Source organism: Narcine bancroftii, chromosome 4 (assembly GCF_036971445.1).
Source record: "Narcine bancroftii isolate sNarBan1 chromosome 4, sNarBan1.hap1, whole genome shotgun sequence".
In the NCBI taxonomy this organism is placed as follows: Eukaryota; Metazoa; Chordata; class Chondrichthyes; order Torpediniformes; family Narcinidae; genus Narcine; species Narcine bancroftii.
Window position 1 is genome coordinate 290,497,113 of NC_091472.1, and position 15,883 is coordinate 290,512,995.

General features: G+C 39.8%; 1 long non-coding RNA gene across 3 annotated transcripts in view; it reads right to left on the bottom strand.

Annotated features, from left to right (window-relative positions):
* Positions 1 to 15,411, bottom strand: part of LOC138762082 (uncharacterized) — a 31,903-nt gene extending 16,492 nt beyond the window's left edge. The window contains exons 1-4 of one of the 3 annotated variants that reach the window (XR_011356747.1): positions 15,306 to 15,411; positions 13,615 to 13,877; positions 12,966 to 13,078; positions 9,663 to 9,801 (exon numbers count right to left, since the gene is read on the bottom strand). This is a non-coding gene — a long non-coding RNA (uncharacterized lncRNA). Of the gene's footprint in view, positions 1 to 9,662; positions 9,802 to 12,965; positions 13,112 to 13,614; positions 13,878 to 15,305 lie in introns of all 3 variants that reach the window. The other 2 variants (XR_011356745.1, XR_011356746.1) reach the window with 2 other exon arrangements.
* Between the last annotated feature and the right edge of the window lie 472 nt (positions 15,412 to 15,883).

The window sequence follows — 15,883 nt, forward strand, 5'->3', positions numbered from 1 at the left end:
CCCCCTATTGTTATTCATAGGGCTGACCCAGTCAATCAGCAAAAACGGCGGGAACTTGAACAGTATAAAAGCAGCCTTTCCAGCCCTAATAAAGGAGTGAGCTTAACCTGCCACACTGTGTGTGTGTGTGTGTGTGTGTGTGTGTGTGTGTGTGTGTGTGTGTGTGTGTGTGTGTGTGTGTGTGTGTGTGTGTGTGTGTGTGTGTGTGTGTGTGTGTGTGTGTGCTTCTTTGTAGCAGTCAGCTACAACATGTAAACAAGAGCAGTGTTGAGGAGAGAAGATATATCAGACATTAGTTGAAATATTTGCATCTAGACAAGCTCTTAGAAATCTACGAGAGAAGAAGATACAAGTATTTATTATTTAGGCACCAATAAGAAATCTGGAAAAAAGTGCAAAGAATGAATTATTGTACTTCACTAAGTTGTTTTAAAGAGATGGAAGGAACTTTAACCTAGGTGAGAATATTTGGTAACAAGTCCAACACATGGACTTTTGAATTGACGTGCACATATGTCTAAAAATACACAGAAATGCTGAGGGAACTCGGCCAGTCTCGCAGCATCCATAGGAGGTAAAGATGATTTATTAATGCTTTGGGCATGAGCTCTTCTTCAAGGTATAAGCAAAAAACTGGAAGACATCTGAATAAAGGCATGGGATGGAGTCCAGACCAACAGCCAAAAGGTGTTTATTGGATATAATAGGAAAGGTGTGAATTGATTTAGGCTCTGTGAAATGGGACAGAGGGAAAAGGGAAGAGAGAGTGCGACAAAGCTGAGGGAAAAGGAGAAGGGAGGGTTAATGGAAATTCGAGTTGTCGATGTTAATGCCATCCAGTTGGAGATGAGATGTCATCCTTCCATTTTGCAGTTGGTGCCTTACAGCAGTGACACTTTGCGTGCAGCTCTGATAAGAATAAACAAATATTCCTGTTCAGAACTTCTAAATTTCGAACAAATAACGAGAAACATAAAGTCAAACTCACACAACGACATCGATGTACTAAGATCGCTGGCAGACCTTGGAATCCGCATAATCAGTAGTCTCAGTCAGAGGGAACCATTAAACGGCTCAGGCAAGTACAACATTCGTACCATGGGAGTTTTAAACAGCCAGAGATTGGGCCATTTAAACTTTGCAGGAGTCGCAGACAGTAGATGCTCAGTACATTAAATCATCGCTGAGGATTTAAAGGGACAGCGCATAGACCAGTGAAACACTCTGGGAATTACCAGCAGCATACCAATGGGCCAGGTAAAGAAGACCCGACCACATGGACATGGTAGGGGTGGGGTGGGGGGGGGTTGGTGGTGCTACATGTCAGGCTGAGATGCCGGAACCTGAAGCTTCTGTTCCCTACCATCCTCCTGGCGAATGTACAATCCCTGGAGTGCAAAATTGATGAACTCCAAGCCAGACTTCAATATCAGAGAGTCATCAGGGAGCACCGCATGATGCGCTCTACAGAAACATGGCTAAATGCAGACATACCGGACCCAGCACTGCAGCCCAAGGGCTACATCCTCCATCGTGCTGATCAAACACCAGCATCTGGAAAAACCAGGGGAAGCAGCATTTGTATCATCAATTCATCACAATGCACAGTTGTGCCATGATGGTTGTGTCCCAGTCTTCTTCCTCTGATGTAGAACATCTGGCGATCGAGTGTCGTCCATTCTACCTGCCGAGGGAATTCACTGCCATCATCCTGGTCACAGTGTACATTCCGCACCAGGCTAACATCAGGTTGGCACTGGAAGGACTGAGCATTGTAATAAACAGCTATGAGACAGCACATCTGGATGCCTTCCCGATCATTGTGGGAGTCTTCAATTCAACCTGAAGTCTCTGACAAACTACCACCAACACGTCACATGCGAGACCAGGGGAACCAACACGCTCAACCACTGCTACACCACCATGAAGAACACATACTGAGCCATACCACAACCACACTTCAGCAAGTCTGATTACCTGGGTGTACTTTTGCTCCCAGTGTACAAGCAGAGACTGAAGACCACAACACCAATGGTGAAGACAGCGAAAGTGCAGAGGAGCATCTGCAGGACTGCTTTGAATAAGTGGACTGGAACACATGCAAGAACTCATCCATAGACATGAATGAATATGCTACAGGTGTCACCAATTTCATCAAGACCTGCGTGGATGAATGCGTGCCAATGCGCAAATACCAGGGGTTCCCCAACCAGAAGCCCTGGATGAATCAGAGAATTCACAACCTGCTGAGTGTGAGAATAAGATTGTTTAAGGATCAGGATATTTACAAGAAGTCCAAGTCCAAGAAGCCACCTCTAAAGTCAAGTGGCAATTCCAGAGGAAGCTCAAGGCAGATACACACCAGTTCAAGCAGGGAGTGCAGGTCATTACAGCCTTTAAAGTGAAGGCAAACACAATAGATGACTGTGATGTTTCATTACCTGTTTTGAGAAGAAGAACCAAACATCCTTTTGCACCAGGATGCCAGGTTCCGATGTAAAAGGTTGCACTGACCCAGCTTTTCTTAGTTCAGTGTGAATGACCCAACCTGGCTTTAAACACGAGGCATTCACATGCCAATTACATGGGATCACTGTATAACAGGGTCCTTGTTACAAGCAAGTCACCCTTCACTCCTGCTTTCTGAGTGGAGAAAGACTTTTTGCACAGTAATGTGCCCAGGGTCATTATAGTGGCTGTTACTGAATCCTGAGGCATTACTCCAGACCCTAATCTGTATTTTTTTTGAAACCACCTATGATATGAGGCAGTAGAAAATTCCTTCATCACTAACTGCAGAAAGATATCAAGGATGGCATTGACAAGGAGCAATGTGTTGCCTGTGGAACTGCTCGAACAAACAATTCTCTTTATACATGGTCAAATGAGGTGGCATAACTAATAGACCTGATGCCTCAAAGATCCAGTGACCTAGGCTTAATTCTGACCTCCGGTGCTGCCTCTGTGGACAGATGTTATTATTGGGTTAAGCATTTAAATGTCAGAGATGAGGTCACAGAATTTAGAAATAAAAATGATAATGACCTGAACATGTTAATGTACGACGTTAAAGTATAAGTAAACAAGAGAGATTGCAAGAGAGATTGTCTTCCATGTTGAGTTCCTCCAGCATTTTGTGAGCTTCTATTAAATGTACTGCATGTACTGCCTCGTTTCCTATTTGCTATTAGAAGCTCATATTGACGGGTGCATGGGAGCATGGATGTGAGACCCCAACTTAGCCATTATTAAGTTGTGTAATATTTGTAATACATTTCTGCAATGTGTGCTGAGTTGCAATGATGGATGAATTGCTGCTAGAGCAGACATTAGAAATGGCCCTCTGAATCCTGAACTATCCCTAAGCAAATTAGCCGCAATCTATTAACTGAAATAAATGGAATATGTTGCACAACTCTGTCAGCGGTAATTGATGTTCCATATGTGCAGTGGCCACAACTCACTTGTTACATCCTCATTCAACTGTTAGCCAACTTGTGAGCTGTAAATCATTTCCTCACCCTTTCATTTATGATAGCTGTGCTTGCAAGGTTTGGGAATCTATCGCCTTTGTTGGTATTGCCAGTATTGAATTCGAATCATTTTCTTGTAGGTTGTCTCAAAATGCATTGGACATAGATTCATGAATGGTGAGTCCATAGCACATTTTAGTAGTCACTTTCATTTGGGTTGGTGAAGAAGGAGGATTGTGTTATGAAATGTATTAGATGACCTTGCAATTGGGGGCAATGGTTACTTGGCAATGTTCATTTTCACAAAAGTTAAATGCAGTATTTTCCTTAAGTTATATCTGACATGTCTGAACTATGTTCCAGCACTGAGCATCAAAATGATATTTTATTTACCACACTAAGAAAATAATTATTTATACATGGTCAAATGAGGTGACATAACTAATAGACCTGATGCCTCAAAGATCCAGTGGCCTAGGCTTAATTCTGACCTCCGGTGCTGCCTCTGTGGAAATTGCTCACATTCTGTCTGACCATATGGGTTCCTTCCCTATGCACTGATTGCCTCCACTCCCCAAAGCCACGTGGACAGTAGGTTGACTTGCCCTTATAAATTACTCCTAGTGTGCACTTAAGTGATAGAATCCAGGAGCTGTTGATGGGAATGTGAGGAGAATAGATGTGGGAATGGTTGCTTGGTGGGGCCAAGAACTTGTTTGAGTACTGCATAATTCTTACCATAAGTTCTGATAAACATATTGTTAAGGAAGAAAAGGTGCAAGAAAGGAAAGATACATAATACTCATGGAGAGAAACCTTTATTCTCTCGCTCATTGTGGATATTATTCTGCTTTGACTGCCGATGAATTTTTGTCACATATTCTCAGTGCTGGAACTCAGCACAGTTGGATGAGTGTTAATTGGTTTTCCAAAGCATCTCTCATTTTAACTGCTGTACAGAGAAAAAGTAAGAAAAATTGATATGTTTGAAATCTAATTATATACATTTCTTACTGCCAAGTTATTTTGTAAGAATATGTACTTGTTCCATAACAGTAGAAACAATTTGTTCTTAGCTTGTCAATGTCACTGACCATGCCAACATTCATCATCTATCTCTAACTGCCCCTCTGGCTGACTGGGTTATTTCAGAACATAGACATTCGCATTGTCCCCAGTCACACATTGACGTGGTTTTGTGACAATCTGATAGTTTCGTGGATACAACTACTGATAATGATTTTTTTTTTAAAACTCTGTTAGATTGATTTGTCCTGCATCACCATGCTGGGATTCAAACACAGGATTAGGTGATGCCTCAGGATAAATAGATCATGCCTCTAGATATATTCTTGCAGTTTAAACATGGGGAATGAACCAATGATCAGCACTCTTCAATTAGTGCACATGCAACCTGAAATGATTAATTTGCCAGGTGAAGAGAGGAAAGGAAAGTACCAGAAATTGCATGCTGCATGAGTCTTACCATAAATTCTGATTTTATTTTACAGTATTAGCAGTGGGTTCTCAGTAATATTACTGGAAATTAACAGAAGGAAAGGGGAGTATTTCTGCTCCTTGAAAGAACAATGGCTACGTGGGAAAAACTGAGCAAATACTGCCAAGAATCAAGGGAAACAAAGCAGTCAAGTATAGGGACACCCAATTATGGAGCAAGAGATCAAGGGTAAAACTTCGCGCATAAAACATATCCAAAATCCAAGATTTGTTAGTGGCTGCAACAGATTATTTGTACTCACCTCTCTAATAGCGACCCTAGACCAATCAGTCAACATAAAATCATGCATTGAGCTTTAGTTTGTAGATCCTGGGAAAGCTACTTAGGGAGCATGACAGCATTTGTCTTCTGAGGCAGTTTGGATGGACAAATCTAAATCATACCTTTAATTTGATGTCTTGTTGGTCAATAGACATTCAGAGTCAGGCCCAAACACAAGTGGTATGGCTAGAAGCCATTCTCTTTCCTGATGATAGCTTGTGGATCCACAATATTGCCTTCACCAAGACATATTGAGGTATGGGCAGGACTGGCAACTCAATATACCAAGGTATTGAGTTTTCATGCAAGGCAGTTGGTCAAAAGCTACATTACTTCAGTCTTGAAGGATGATATCCTCAACAAAGGCAGCACGGGTAAACAAAAAGGATGTTATCACTTTGGAGATATATTGCAGAGACCTTCCAACAGTCAACTGGAGATAGCAGAACTGGTGACAAATCTTAGAGCAATGCAAATAAAAATGGACATTCCGCTAGGGGATTTCCTGAATATTAACTGTGATTGGACTTCGCTTTGAGGACACAAAAGTAATGAAATTTTGAGGTTTGCCCACAAGAATTTTATAGCACAGCGATCAAAGGAGCATTATTGGGCCTTATCCTGGGAGATGCAGCTGATCAACTAAAGGATCATTTTGGAGAAAGTTACCATAACTTAATATACTTTAAAGTGGTTACGGAAAAGGATACAGATGGGGCAGTAATAAAGATCTTATCTTGGACGAAGGCCAATTTCATTAACATGAGGGAGGACCTGACTGAGGTAAATTGGAAGCATCTACTTGCAAATAAGTCTACATCTGTACAGTGGGAAGTATTCAAAAGAGACATACTAAAGGTTTCAGGCCAATGTGTTCCTGTAAGTGTAAAAGCCAGGGAAACAAAAATAGGAAACCCCAGATCTCAAGGGATATCGAGCGATGGATAAAAAGAAAGCATGTGACAGGTAAAGTGAACTAATGATGTGGGAGGCCTCCTGAGATGATTGAGCAGAGGGGGCTTAAAAAATCAAATTTGGAAGGCCAACGGAGTCGCAAAAATCATGATACAAGTAAGGTCAATATGAAGGCATTCTTTATGTGTATTAATGGTAAGCTCATTAGCTACTACATGGGTAAATTGAATATAAACAAGGGAAGCAAACTTTCTAGCTGAAGGTATATTGTTCTCCATAAATAAAAAGGAAGTTTTTGATGCCTTAAGAGAGTTTAAAGGTGGATAGATCTGCAGGACCAGGTGGGATTTGTCCCGAGCTGCAGCTGAAAGCATGAGAAGATGTTCTTGGGGCTCTGGCTAAGATTTTTAAATAATTGCTGAAAACAAAAGAAGAGCCAGATGACCTTTTAAAGCTGGGAAGCTGGATAAAGCCTCGTAACAATAGACCTGTGAGCATAACATCAGCCATGGGGAAGAAAGTAGAAAAAAAAACTCGTCATAGGCTACAGAAAGATATTGATGTGTTGATGATATGGGCTGAAAACTAGCAGATGGACTTTAATCAAATGCAAGGTGACATATTTTGGAAGCACTAATGAAGACATACATCTTGAATGACATTTAGGGAAGCATTTTTAAAATGCAGGAATTTTCTCCTTTAAATGTAAATTTACTCTTTTGCTTTTGGTACATTGTTTATACACTTGATCTTGCTTGGATGATTCTTGCACTGGATTCATAGGACATGTTATAATTATTTTATCTTTTCTAAAATATTTTTTCATCTATTCACAGTCTCATCAGATAAGTAGATAAATCCTGTAGTCCTAACAGTTTTTTTTAAACAAACTTTACTAGTGTGATAGTACAGATCTATCACCAATGTACATAGTATATATAGTTACTGTATCTAGACTGTGCTTACAGCGATTGGCTGAGAGCTAAGCCACACCTATTGTCTGGGCCTTAAAGGGTTGTGTCCCTAGCCAGGTCGGATCATACCGGACTGGTCAGCCACCTGTGAAGAGCTCCGGTCTTTTGCTAATAAAAGCCTTGGTTTGGATCAACAAGTCTTTGGTTCTTTCGACGAGCTCTACAACTAGTGTGTGAAATTTATTGCCAAAAGTTTTCAGTGTGTGAGGGAAATGGTGACACATTTACCAGATTAGTAGAATCAGTTCTGGATCATTGACTTAGAGGGCACCATTCTCATTTCCACCTTGGCTGTTGGGAACTCTAAATTCAAACAATAGGAAAAATTGTGTTGCCTTTTTATTTTCTTACAAATGTGAATGTGCTCTCATTTTCCATTATTACACTTTTATTTCCCACACTTAACCTGTGCAGATATCTTTGGAGACTCTTCTTAATTTCTTCAAAGCTCATCTTCCCCCTCAATATTATGTCAGCATTACACAGTCCTTTCATCTGTATAAATAATGGAAGGTTCACAAGTTATCTTTGTGGGAGTGCTTTAGTAACTGTCTTCTCAAAGAAAATCCTTCCATCCACTGCACAGTATCTGTAACCCACTAGCATCAGGAAAAAGATACAGGAGCATCAAAATCAGGGCTGCCAAGATGGGGAATAACTTCTTGCAGGCTATGAGATTGATAAACAGTATCCTGTAACTGTGTAAATCATCCAAAAAGATTTATATATATTTATTTTGATTATTTTACATACATTACACAGTCCTTTCATCTGTCTAAATAATGGAAGGTTCACAAGTTATCTTTGTGGGAGTGCTTTAGTAACTGTCTTCTCAAAGAAAATCCTTCCATCCACTGCACAGTATCTGTAACCCACTAGCATCAGGAAAAAGATACAGGAGCATCAAAATCAGGGCTGCCAAGATGGGGAATAGCTTCTTGCAGGCTATGAGATTGATAAACAGTATCCTGTGACTGTGTAAATCATCCAAAAAGATTTATATATATTTATTTTGATTATTTATGTGGTATTATATGCTGTGTGGTATGTTTTTGGTGCGTACCATGGTCTGGAGAGATGTTCTTTTGTCGGGTTATCAGAAGATAATAAACTTGAATTTCTGCACCAATGCATTCATTACCTCTGCCCTCTATACTCTTTTTTTGAGTCTTAATTTAGCTTGCATTTTCTATATATTTAAAACTAGAATGCTTAATATTTGATCACCATCCTCAACATCCATTGGAGCGCTTTCATCCCTAACGTCGAAGTACTCGAGATGGCAGAGGTCGACAGCATCGAGTCCATGCTGCTGAAGATCCAGCTGCGCTGGGTGGGTCATGTCTCCAGAATGGAGGACCATCGCCTTCCCAAGATCGTGTTATATGGCGAGCTCTCCACTGGCCACCGTGACAGCGGTGCACCAAAGAAAAGGTACAAGGACTGCCTAAAGAAATCTCTTGGTGCCTGCCACATTGACCACCGCCAGTGGGCTGATAACGCCTCAAACCGTGCATCTTGGCGCCTCACAGTTTGGCGGGCAGCAACCTCCTTTGAAGAAGACCGCAGAGCCCACCTCACTGACAAAAGGCAAAGGAGGAAAAACCCAACACCCAACCCCAACCAACCAATTTTCCCCTGCAAACGCTGCAACCGTGTCTGCCTGTCCCGCATCGGACTTGTCAGCCACAAACGAGCCTGCAGCTGACGTGGACTTTTTACCCCCTCCATAAATCTTCGTCCGCGAAGCCAAGCCAAAGAAAGAAAACTAGAATGCTTAATATTTGATCACCAAAGACATAAAAGATATAGGAATCTGACAAGAAAGTGGGGACAAGGTCCAGCATGGTTTAATCGAATGCCAGCTTAGAGTCAAGGGGCTTATCTCTAATTATGTTTATAATCCTGTAAATTTTTTATTTTTAGTAAAAAAACATGATAGTGCCCAAAATAAATAGCTTGAGAAAATGGAGATCAAACTTATTTTGCTTTCTTTCACTTGCACATATTCGGCATCTCAGTACTTAATAAATAGGCCTTATGCATTAAGAATATGACTGAGGCCCCACCAAACAAAATGGACACGGTGTTGAAAGCCAACCAGTTACACTGTGATTCTGTCATTCATCTGGTTGAATAAGCAGTTGCTGGCATCATAAGTGTGAACTCATGATTCTAACGATTGACTACACCCACTAACAACACCAACCCCTCCTGGGACTTGCCTGTGTGTTTGCCGCTAATGAATCTGGCAGTCTGAAACTCATTTTTTTCATAGCAATTGCTGCTATGGTCAAATTTTGTAGTGATCACACGGGAGAATAATTTGCAGGCAGGGTGCATACAGCAAGCTCAAAAATAGTCTAAAAGGAATTTTTGTCCTGTGATTTTTAATTAAGGAGTAACATGTGCATCTTGGCATTTCTCGTTATAATCATTTAAATCTGATATTTAAAACAATTTTCACAAATGGTGTTATTTTAGAAATAATGCAAACTCTACGAACATTTACATTCACACCTGCTGTTGATTGACTTGTTTCCTCTCCCTGTACAGATAATGCTGGAGGGTATTAAGTAGATGTCAAATTATTTCAAGCTGATTGGTTCATGATGATATCAGGTGGTAATGTGGCTGAAAGCTTTTCTGTTTTAGGCCTCTAGAGCAAAGGTAAAAAAACGTGAACATCATAAAATGTTGCCACATGAAACCAAGCCTTTGTCATATCAGGATCATAAACCTGAAAAATTCAATGCCACCTCCATTTCCCTGATGGCAACAAAGCTTTAAAGATGGGGAGAAGGTGATTGACAATACAATACATTTCTAACATATTTTCCTACATGCACATTGAGGAGGAGCAACAATGCTCCTTCTCGACCTTTAGGTCAGAATCTGCCATCCCCCAGACTGAGCTTTCCAAACACCAAGTGAATTGAATTGAATTTTGTGTGTTGTCGCATGTACTGAGGTACAGTGAGCAAGTTTGATTTGTGTGTTATCCAGGAAAGACAACCCATATGTAGGTTCAGGATGCTAGTGTTTTAATTGTTTGGATAGAGGTCTTCAGTACTGCAGATGGAGTGTTGTCTCGTTTTCAGAGCTGTTTCATTCCTATGGAATGTTTCCAAATGCGTAGATTTTATGGTGATGAGAGTGTCAGAAGGAAGCCAACATAGATTCACTGTTCAGCATTTCTAACTCAACATACTTAGGAATGGCTTCAGCTTTATCTCTGATGACCACATGCTGGGTTTAGCCATTCTTTGTGGATGGGGCCATCCTGGTAACCTCCTGCTGTTTTATTTCCACCATTGCACATGACTACTCTGATCCATTAAGATCACCTTGTTTTGTTTATTGTACGGTGTTTTTGTAATCATGCGTGCACACCAGCAAAACCGCAGTTTAACTTCAGTAGCCATGCATATCATTAGAATGGATATGCCTGGTTCGGGTACTGGTAAACCATTAATTTCCGATTGAATCAGGGTTGATCCCCTAAGAAGGTTCAGTGGGGAATGTGACCAGCCATAAGGTTACAGGTTATGAAGGTGTATTCTTCCATTCATGAACACTCAGTTCTGAAATGCCATAACTGTGTTGAGTCTATCCTATTTTGACCATTGTCATGCCACATTAGACAGTGGGTAGTACCTGGAATACAAAGGTAAGAATGAGTCTCCACAAGAATTGTGTGGTGTTCACTTCACCCATTACTGTTCTGGACCTTACATCTGTCAAAGATAGGTTGGTGATGATGAGGGCAGAGATTTATCCAAGTTGATTCCCTCACTCCCTGTGCAGTCACAATGTGGCAACTATATCTTTCAAGCCGTAGCCAGCTCAGTGAGAGGTACTGTGGCTGAGGCAAACCACTCAAATATTGACACTGAGGCCACTCACCTCGAGTATATTCTGTGACTTTCCAATTTTCGGTGCTTCTTTCAAGTGTTATTCAGCATAGAAGAACAGTGATTCATCAAATGAGGAAAGGATAGTAAGTGATAATCTTTCACCTGCACATTTCAGAAGTCGCTTCAATATCAGCTGTTTAAACTGGTTTCCAATTAGTGACTTGGTCCCAATGAATAAAATACTTCATCTGCCATTGACCATCACAATGGAAAAATATACTTCATTATGAAAATAATATTATGCTGCAAAATTAGGATGCTTTCTTAACTTAGATGGCATAGCACATTTTTTAGCAAGATAAGAAATTGCAGCCATGTAAATATGAGTTAATTGAAAGTGAGTCAAATGTTATTGGAGTTATGACAATTTCAAAGATTTCCCCTTTCACAGTTCACACACTCACTTCTCAAACTTCAACTTGTTTGAACAAGTTTGATGGAGTTTCCCCAAAAGGTGTTATTTTAATCAAATCGAGCGTTCACGTTCAAGTCACAAACCATTCTAGTTTGGAAGTAGAATGCTCATGTTCATGCTCAAGGCAATTAGGGATAGCCAACAAATACTCAACTAAACAATGCCCAGATTCTGAAAATAAGGAATAAAAATGTAATCAATTAAAACATCAATTCAGCAATATGCTATTATTAGCTTTTCTGAAGGACCTATGGCATTAATCTATTGACAAAAATCTAATTATTAAAAATAACTAGATTTTAGATTTTTTTATTATTAGTTAATTTTATGGGCGTGTTCAGGATTAAGGTTTCCCTTCAACATTAACCCAATCCAGGAATTCTAAAGAAAAAGATATCTGTGTGGAGAAATGGGAGAAAGGTTAAACTCCACCTGATGCTTCTATTCCAGTGCAACGTTTATGGGAAAAAAATAGTAATTTGATTCAGTTTCTGGTATATTTTGAATGATGGAACAAGTTTCAGATTAACATTTGACTGTTACATCTCCTTGAACCTATGTATATCGATCTCAACTACTTTCCACTCTTTGCCTAGATTCACATGAGCGGTGTTGGCAAGATTTTATCCATGGCTTCTCATTTTGATAGATGGTGTCTCTTTAAAATGTAGTTGGCTCTTTGAAGCTAAAATCATTCCAAGATACCAAACTGCAGATGATAAAAGAATTGTTATGTATCTTCAAAAAAGAATATTGTGTAATTTTTAGGTGATAGCAGTTTAATTGGATAACTCCTCTAACGTCAGGTGATACCCATAGGGTGCTAGAAAGTGTTGCTGAAGTCATCTCAGTCACTTGTGCCTGTGACTAGTTCAGGGTGGAAAAGAAGACTGAATGTAAAATAATGAGATCATGACTCTAAGTGCTTATTGTCATTTTCACAAGTACATACACTTACAGATGCACCTGAAGTCGGACTTGGTAAGGCCACATGGTATGCAGAACACTCCAAATTACCACAATCCATTATATAACATAAAAATATTATAAATATTATAGGATAAATAAATGGATAGTCACAATTGCAGTTAGTGCAACAACAAAAAAAACTGACTTTCCAATAGAGCAGGTGAACTTTTGATGGTCCCAAAGTAGTTTATGGTTTGTGAAGTGTGGGGAGGATCAAAAGCTTGATGATTGTTGGAAAAAAAACCCTATTCAAACCATATAAATAACATTAAAAGGAGATGTTGCATGAAATAGGATGGGGCCATGTAAAGGGAGAAAAACTGAGGGTAACAATATTTTGACATAAATCAGTTAATTGCTAAATCTTTGGAAAGAATGATCTCAACACTTCTAAATATCCTCAAATATATCCTTATGATGTGCAGAAGATGTACATGGTATCTAAGTAAAAAGAATTCCAAAACCTAATGCACCAATAAACTTGGTTAAAAATAAACAAAGGGTTTTCTATGGAATACATACCTGCAAAAGACCGTTAGCTGATAATACCGTCCTAAAAAAATTTTGAATATTTGGAAGTTCGTGGGAATTGCTGCAGAATATTGAGTGCTGCTGCTCCAACAACTCCTGTCTTTCTGTAATAAATTGGATACCAGGTGGCTCTTTTACTGTGGAATGGAAGAATAACACACTAATTTCAACACTTTATTGTTATTGAAGGTGAAATCTGCCACAGGCTTGGACAGCCTCATCAATCCATACTTGGCTTTGGCAGCATTGGGTCCAGAAGGCAGGGAATTATTTTTTTTTTGCTGTAACCAAACAGTCATCATTTTTGTACAGTGTCACCGGCTGCACATAAGAGGCAGAAAACAGATAATCAACAATACAAGAGCTTCACCACCAGATTTTCCATCACAATTTGATTCCTTAGACACACAATGGAATGTTTTGTGTCAAAACACAACTCAGGACTTTTAATATGCAGCAATAAAAGAAAAACACATTGAACCCTTCTTAGTTTCTCTAGTACTTTTGTGTATTGATTTATAATCACCATGTCTGCAGACTTTCCTTTTTTAGGGCCTTCTTGGTAGTTATTTATCCCTCCACTACAAGCACACGGTGGCTGCCATGTATATCAAATACAAAATGCGCTATGGTTACTCACCCAGGCTACTCCAACAGCACCTTCCAATCCCATGGCCTCTTCTACCAAGAAGGTCAAGATGCATGGGAGAACCATCAACTGCAGGATCCCTTCCAAGATGTTTATCATTCTGATTTACAAATATACGTCTGGTTGTTTATTATCACTGGGTCCAAGTTCTATAACAGCCTACCCAACTGCTCCTTGGGGTACTTTCATCTGAATATCTGCAGCCAGTCAAGAAGGTGGCATCTTCATAAGAAGAATAAATGCTGGCCTTGTCACTGAGGACAAATCACAAAATTTAATTTAAAACTTTTTTTTGCTGAATAACACACCCAACTGTTCTGAAAGTAATTGGAATACAGGCAAATTATTTTTAAAAAGTAACATTATTTTTCCCAAATCAATGTATTTTTTTAAAGAAATTGAGTGCTTTAACAAGTCAAAGGAGATGAATATATAATTTTCAGATAACATCAATGTTTGTTTACAGCTGGATAATTCAAAATCATTCGCAGAGCTGCACAAGCCTAATACTGAAGATAATTCAGTTTTAATCTGTTAATGGTCAGCCTCCATTAAGAGCATAATATTTAATCTTATCAAAAGATCTGCATTAAGACACCATTCATTAAGATTAACAAATGTACTTTTAGAGATGCCTTCAAACAGTCTGTTAATGTTCTTTTTATTTGTTCTATCAATATTTAAAGAACAGAAAGCTATGGTTAAAACAAAATGATTTTTCAATTTACATCAATGATGAAAATCTTGGATAATTTATATTAAATAGTCAAGTCAAGTTTATTGTCATCTGATTGTACAAATACAACCCAATGAAACAGCATCACCTCCAGACACAATCAGTGAGGATTGGTAAGAACAACTCCACATGCTCCATCAGTACTGGGACACCACAGGGATGCGTACTTAGCCCTCTGCTCTACTCAATTTTACATCTATGACTGTGTGGTTCGGTACGACAATAAGACCATCTACAAATTTGACAATGATACCACGGTCGTGGTTTGTACAAAGCAAAGTGATGAGTCAGCATACAGGGGGTAGATTGAAAACTTGGCTGAATGGTGAATGACCAACAAGTTGCCCTCAATGTTACCAAAGCTAAGGAGTTGATTGTTGACAGGAAGTGTAAAAGAGATGTGTACAATCCAGTGATCATTGGGGGATCAGAGGTAGAGAGGGGAGCAAATTTAAGTTCTTGGGAGTCACTATCTCAGAGGATCTTTCCTGGACCTAACACACTAATGGGATCATGAAGAAAGCACGTCAGAGCCTCTACTTCCTCAGGAGTTGGCAGAGGTTTGATCTGACACCAGAAACCCTGGCAAATTTCTACAGCTGTGTGATGGAAAGTATGCTGATAGGCTGCATCATGGTCTGGATTGGGGACACCAATACCCCTGAGTGTAAAGCCCTGCACAAGGTAGTGGACACAGCCCAGGACATCACAGGCAAAACCCTCTCCGTTATCGAGAAAGTCTACAGGGAATGCTGCCGTCGGAGAGGAGCAGTATTCATCAAGAATCCACACCACCCAGCACACGCTCTGACGTCACTGTAGCCATCAGGAAAGAGGTACAGGTGCCACAAGACGTGCACCACCTGGTTCAGGAACAGTTACTACCCCTCCACCATTAGACTCCTCAACAACAAACTCAATCAGGAACTAATTTAAGGACTCTTACTTGTGCACACAGTCAATTTGTTTACAGGTGTTGTCTGTTTACAGTTTTTTTATTTACATGTATACACCGTGTACAGCTTTTTTTTGCATTACCAATAAATGGTAATTCTGCCTTGCCCACAGAAAAAAAAGAATCTCATGGTTGTTTGTGATGTCATGTATGGATTCTGACAATAAATCTGAAAACTCCAACAGTCTTCAAGTTTGCAGATTACATGACAGAGTTGGCCATGTCAGATCTATCGAGAGTATCCTGGCCAGCTGTATCACAGTGTGGTGCGATTGCTGTACAGCAGTGGTTTTCAAACTACCCCATCCCCCCCCCCAAACTCACATTCCACCTTAAGCAATTCCTATGCCATATGTGCTCTGTGATTAGTAAGGGAATGCTTAAAGTGGTATGTGAGTGGGAAGGGAAGGGGTTGAGAACCACTGCTCTACACCCAATTGTTACTGAAATATTTTGCTTGAGAAAAATTGTCATTGACCCTTTTCCTTTGGCGATATGAAACTGTTCACATAACGAATCAATTAGGTACAATTAAACCAGTGGTTTTTAAACCTTTTTCTTTCCAGTCA